This window comes from Lynx rufus, unplaced genomic scaffold, assembly GCF_022079265.1.
Source record: "Lynx rufus isolate CCGP_SWC_20201006 ecotype Redwood Valley unplaced genomic scaffold, mLynRuf1.p SCAF_8, whole genome shotgun sequence".
NCBI classification, from domain to species: domain Eukaryota; kingdom Metazoa; phylum Chordata; class Mammalia; order Carnivora; family Felidae; genus Lynx; species Lynx rufus.
In genome coordinates this window covers 121,549,384-121,556,484 of record NW_025814896.1, presented here as the reverse complement: position 1 = coordinate 121,556,484, position 7,101 = coordinate 121,549,384, and positions in this window count along the sequence as shown.

The window sequence follows — 7,101 nt, the reverse complement described above, 5'->3', positions numbered from 1 at the left end:
ATGTTGGATTTTGCTTGGATCTTCCGTCATTAGTAAAAGAACGCTTTTGGTACAGAGGTGGGGTATAGACTATGGGTTACGGGGTATAGACTATGGGTTACAGGGTGAAGGGGTAGCCAGTCAGAAGGTAAAAACCTGGGTATCAGGTATTTACAGAGAAGGATAGTAATACAGTTTTGCAGAGTCAAACAAAAAAGACGTATTTCAGTTTTAAGATTTGAAATCCTTGAATCTCAGAGTTGAGAAGAACCTCAAATACCATTTTGAATAATTCCATCTGACACTTAAATTTCCTTTACAAAGTCCTGTCATTCTGTTTATACTTCAACTCCTCTGTGGGTAAGGTCTGCCATCTGCCACCACCCTCATGAGCGGCCTGTTGTGTCTCTGCATGGCTTTGAGTGAAGGCTTTTCCTTATCATGGGCTCAGAACTGCTCTCTTCAGATTGTACTGGTTGCCATATTTGAAACAGGAGGACAGGTGTCAGCTGTGAGGGAATGTCATCTTACCAATACATTCTGATACATTTATTGAATGGCTTTCCAAAGGAACTGGTAAAAGAAAATAAGTCTGGCTAGAATCACTTTGTGGGGAGATCAAATGTAAACAAATTTGACCAGATCAAATAGGAACAAATAGGACAGTTTAAGAAATAGTGGTCCTGCAAGAATGACTGTTTGAAAGTCAGTCCTTTGTTTCAGGCTCTGTCAGGCAAATACATAACCTCCAAATTTAGCCGTGTGGTGTTCAGTATGGCAACCGCACGTCAGAAATTTGAAAGGATCTGTATCATTTACAAGTGACTTTGGCGGAAAGAAACAGAATATCCAGCTAAAAGTGCTCAAACCACATGACCCATAATGTGCCACTTAACAAAACGTGTGGAAGCAGGTGATGACTGGGCTGTTCAGCAGCTGGCCGTCTGGGCACAAGTTGGCTGTGCTCCTGGCCTTCCCCTTCTGACCAGCAGATGGCAGAGCTGCTCTAAACACTACATCCCCAGCTTGCAGAGTCCTGAGCAGATAGGGAGGAGACCAGAGCAAAAGGGCTTTCTCTTTCTCTTCTAAGTCCCCCTGAGCGGGAAGAAACATTGAGGCTCCCAGCAGACGTCTTGGGCCAGAATTTGACCAAATACCCATGACTGGACTGACAAAAGGGAAATGAGAGTGGCATGATTTACTTACTCCTTGAAGCTGGGCACATCACTGCCCAATCGAAATAGGGCTTTTATTTTACTTATGTACTTTTTTTTTTTTTTTTAAAGTCAAAAAGAAGTGAGGAATAGCTGTTGGGTAGGCTACCCATCGCCCCTGCCAGAGGAGCTCAGGAGAAATTATACACGCTAAATCCACTGGGCCCAGTGCCAAGGGCAGGACAATGCCTCTACAGAAACTAGTAAAATGTTTTTCTTCCTCTGATAATTATTAATCCTCGGCAGTGACTTAGAAAAATTCTTGGGCTAAATTTCTTGCTATTAAATGCACGATGGGTATAGAAACTGACTGTAAAACTGTTTTTAAAAGTCACTGTGCTTCTAACCCAAACTTCTTACTCTAATGCTTATCTTACCACGACATGAGTGGTTACGAATCACCTCCAATTTACATATTATAGAGGAGCCTTACATGGTAAAGAATAAATCATTTTCAAATTAGACATTCCATCTAGAACTGACAGCAGCTGATTCCCAGCACTGTCTTTTATTTCTGACATGCTTTTAGATGAGAGTAATCTTATATTTGCAGTAATTCTCAGGATAAAATTTTCTTCTCAAAGCTTCTTCTACGAAGTGGTCTTTTATTGTTGTTGTTTTTGTTTTTTTAGTTTTGAGGAATAAAGCAATTATTCTCTCTCTTTTGAAATTGCATATCAAGTCCAGAAACATTGACTCTTTAATTTAAAATATTAATGTCAAATGATGGATGTAAACATGTATTTTCCATCCTGTTTCTTTGCGAGTGCCTTTCTCGTTCTTGGTAGATCCTCATTCCTATTGGATTTCCATCGCACACTAATTATCTCCGGCTACAGCTGCTTACTGACAGCTGTTCCCTTCACTGCCCACCATGCAGCCACCCTTCTGCGGGCGACCCATACTGTAGTTCCCATCTGTGGACACCCCTGCCTCCCCCGTGTGGTTGCTTCCGCTGGGGCTTTCACCCTGCCTCAGACGCAGAGCTTGCAGCCTAAATCATTCCAAATGTTGCATTCCCCTGGCCTGACTGACTGATTAACAGAAGCCTCATTTAGCACCAGTGAGAAGTAATACTTTTGCTAGGACTTCTGGGAGAGATTCTTTCTCTGTCCTGTCAGATTTTTACCTTTCAAGGAAGCCCAGAGTTGCTGTAAACTATCTTGATATCTTGAGTGGGAACTCGTCTCAGAATGGAGCTGAGAGGGGTGCCTGGGTGGCTCAGTCGGTTAAGCGTCCAACTTCAGCTCAGGTCATGATCTCACGGTCTGTGGGTTCAAGCCCCGGGTCGGGCTCTGTGCTGACAGCTCAGGGCCTGGAGCCTGCTTTGGAGTCTGTGTCTCCCTCTCTCTGCCCCTCCCCTGCTCATGCTCTGTCTCATTCCCTCTCTCTCTCAAAAATAAACACTAAAAAAAAAAAAGAAGAAGAATGGAGCTGAGAGAGAGAGAGAGAAACAGACAGACAGACAGAAAGGCTCCCTGGTGATACATTTCAGCCTTCAAACCAACACAGCAGCATAGCAGCAAGGCCTATTCCTGGACTGTTCAGTTACATAATCTAGTAAGTTCCTATTTCATTTAAGCCAGTGTTTGGATCCGATTTTTCTCTCCCTTGCTACCAAAAGAGTTCTAACTTATACATAGGTTCAGAATCTCTCACGACCAAGGAATATTCTCAGATACTGAATATGTCATAAAAATTAATATGAAAAATACTTAAAAGGGAGTAAGTGTACCTATAACTTATGTCCAGTATCTTTGCTGTCTTTAAATAGTAATGTCCACCTGTGATGTAATGCAATATAGAAAAGAGTTTAAACAGGTATTCCTGATATTATATGACTTAATGAACGAACTCTAGTCGTTATTATGGTAATGTGCCCTGGGGGCGGTTTCCTCAAGTCTGAGCATGTACTTTTGTTTCCTTTTCGAATCTAAATTATTTCTCATTATCATGGAATAAAATAATCTTGAAGATATTTAGAAATATTGATAAATCATTGGCACACATAAGCCTATAATTATAAAAGTGGTGGTCTCATGCTGTGATGCTTGAATTTCTCTGGCTATTTCTTTTACTCAAACAGTGCTGTTCTGCGAAACAGACACAACAGGCTGGTCAGCATGACCACGTGACATGACCACAGTCTCTTGGCTGAGAGACATTTGTGCCTGGAGTTGGACATCACTGTGAAGACACTGTTCACTTCAGGAAAACTTCGTTGTTCAGTCAATACTTCCAGCCTTCCCCGCGGTGACCTTTGCGCTCTCCACCCCAGGTGTCCACATCCTTGTCAAAGGGTGAGAGACCTTCTGTAATTGGCAAGATGATTCCAAGACAAGGGGCCAGCCAGGTTGTCTACCTGGAGCATTCCCTAGAAACAGACCCAGTTCCTTTCCCTGTAGGAACAAAACAGATAGTAAGGCAGATTCTGTTTTTTGTTTTTTGTTTTCACGGTGAAAAAGGACACATTGATTGTGCTAAAAGAAGTTATTTTCCTAGGGAGCCCTTCTGCCATATATCCTACAGCTATATTGGTTAATACTACACCAGGAAAACCTAGAGTTTATGTTAATAGGTAATTATTTCACATGGCTCAAAATTCTAAGATACAAATATTTGTGAACACTTTCTTTCCCACTCCCGTTTCCCTGAGGCCCCCGTTTTCCTCCCCAGAGACAATCCATTTTCTGTTTCTGCCATGTCTTCTCAGGGCGACGTTCTGCACATTTAAGCAAATGCATGTAAATATTATCTTTTCCCTTTCACCTCAACAATGGTATATTTCCTACTCTGCAAAGATATAGATTTCTTTTTTCACCTAAGCTATCCTGGATCCACTTCCATTTTGGTACACAAGGAGCTTCCTCATTCTTTCTCATAGCCTCTGAGTATTCCATAATTTCATAATACCATGGTTTTACCAGTGTCCTATTGGTAACATTTACATTTCTCCCCCACCCCCCAATCTTTGGCTCTCACAGACAGTGCTACAGTGAAAAACCTTGAACATACATCTGTCTGCGTGTGAATGAGTGTATCTTTGAAACAAATTTCTAGAAGTGAGGTTTTTTTTTTTTTTGGTTAAGGGCAAGCATGTTTGTATTTTTTCTCATTTTTAGAGGTTTTACCTGAAAAAGTAATACATACACATGGTAAACAAACAAAACCAAACCAAGCAGTATGAGAATATATATAGTGAAAGATGAGTCCCCCCACCTCCTTTGGCCTCTATCCCTTTTTCCATAGGTAGCCATTGTTGTGTGCACACTTTTAGAGAGTATAGGCATATGCAAACATGTATATGTGAATAAGCATTTGTCATTTGTCTTTGCTTGAAACAAATATATGAGGAACACACACCATTTTGCACCTTGCTTTTTTCACTTAATATATTTTAGAATTCATTGTCTGTGGGTACAGATCAATCTCATTTTTAAGGCAATACAAGATTTCCTGTGAGGAGACTGACATTAACTTTTTTCATTAAAAAAATTAAGGTATAATTTATATACAGCAAATTTTACCCTTTTAAGTACATAGTTCTGCAAGTTTTGACTAATACATACCATCCTTTGTAATTTAGATAGATATTGCCATATAGCCCTCCTGAGAAAGTTGGTTAAGTACGCGTACCTGCCCTTCCACAAACTTCCACAACTGAGAGGTGTCATCGGACTTTTTGATCTTTACCAGTCTGTAGGGGAAAATGGTATGGCATTATCATTTAAAATTTTATTTCCCTTATTACGATGAAGCAAAGCATCTTTTCTTTTCATGCACCACTGACTGAGCCAGCCAGGCACCCCTATTTTTATTTTTTTAAAGTAAACTCTACACCCAATGTGGGGCTCGAACTTATGACCCTGAGATCAAGAGTTGCATGCTCTCCCAACTGAGACAGCCAGGCACCCCAGCATCTTTCCATTTGTATAAGATTTATTTAGATGTCTTTTCTTGGGAACTGTCCGTACTTTATTTTTTTGTCCCCTTTTTCTCTTGTGGGTTGGTCGTCTTCTTCATATCAAGTAGGGAATCCTGACACATTAGGAAATTGTCTGGTATATAAATTGCAAAAATTGGGGAAACTTGATGTTCATAGAAACATTAAGTAAGGACTACATTCCCTATACAGCAAATACTTAAATCTTTTTCAATCATTGGGAGGATATTGCATGTACAGAGTTCCACTTCAGGAGAACTAAACTTCCAAAATGACATTTGGCTCAGAAGATTGTCATGTTTTGTAAAAGTATCAGATGTCTGTTATCCTGAAACAAAATAAAATTGCACGTATGTGTGCAATTGACTATATAGTCTTTGAGTAAACTACCAGGATTAAAAGAGTGTTTTATCATATATCATATAGCTGACCTGGGTCTCTCTGATTAATACATGTGAATATCCACCAGTTCATTTCAGGCACATGCAAAGATGAGAAGTCTCTTCTGGATGCTTCTTGCCGTAGCTCTCCAAGGTGATTACATCATACTGAAATGAAAAATAATTCACAGTTTCGGGTATCTATCTCCAAACTGCATACCTGATGTTTGACACAGATATCTATGTCTTAGGATGCAATGGAGAGGAGTTGAGACATAAGAAAATGAAAAACTGTCTTGTTTTGACATGACAGGGAGAAATAAAATTTGTTATCTGGCCCCCAATCCAGGAGAAGACAGCTTGTGAACTACAAATGATGGGAACGAAAGAACTTCACTTGATTTATTTGGATAAATAAATTTATAGAATGTTTAGGAAAGAAACTCCAGGAGGAAGGCGGTGGCAATAGACAGGAGTGAGTCAGTACCCCTTCTTACCTGTGGACTCAGGGACAGAAGGGTATAATTAAGTCATCCATTATGAGCTTGAACCAGGTGAGCAATGGTCACTGGCTTTGATTTTAATTTGTGTATTGAGATGAAGCTTTTTGCATAGTCTGTCATTATATATGACTTTCTTCAAGCATGGATAATTGATACAAGTCATACACATTTGTAGCCTTTTCATTCTTTCTCTTGATGTCTGCACATATCTTGATCAACATCTACATTTGATGTATATTAATAGAGCTTTCTAATCATTCATGATGAATCTAATCACTCCTAATTGGAATGAAAAGTAATGAAAAGACTTCACACACAAAATCAGATCTTTGAGTTTATTCTTGTTAACTACTCGTTTTGCGCGACTGGCTCATCAAACAATGGAAGCCACTTTCTTTGTGTGTCCTACTCTTCTCCCCTCTGGGCGAAGACTCCAGCACTTCCTTCATTTCTCGTCACTCGCAGGTAATAACCCTCCTTGTGGTCACACACACAGCCTCAGCCTCCTAATTACAGCTTCTCCCTTCCTTTGGCTGGGGCCTGTCTGTGGGCCCAGGAAAGCGGGAGGGGGAAAATGCTTCTCTTTGTTCGTTGTCTTCCCACCCCTCGGTGCTCTCTGAGAGGAGCTCTGCCAGGAGCTGGGAGTGGGTGTGGTACGAAGGAGAGAGGTGACTCTCTGGCTTCCCCTCTCTGGGCCTAGAATTGTTTGAGACATTCTCCTGGGCAACTTCATAGACCCTTTATACATTCTGCTCCTGGGCCTTGACTGACAAACCCACTGACCTGAGCAGTGCCCTTTCTTCCTTTTTTTTGAGAGAGAGAGAGGGAGCATGCAGGCGCGCAAGAGAACTTGTGTGCAACCAGGGGAGGGGCAGAGAGAGAGAGAGAGAGAGAGAATCTTAAGCAGGCATCACACCCAGTGCTATCTCATGACAGTGAGATCATGACCTGAGCCAAAATCAAGAGTTGGTCGCTTAACCGTTTAACTGACTGAGCCACCAGGCACCCTGAGCAGTGCCCTTTCTATTCGCTGGCTGTACCTGTTCCCCTCTTGGCGTCTGCTCCTGCCAGTGTCCTTTTTA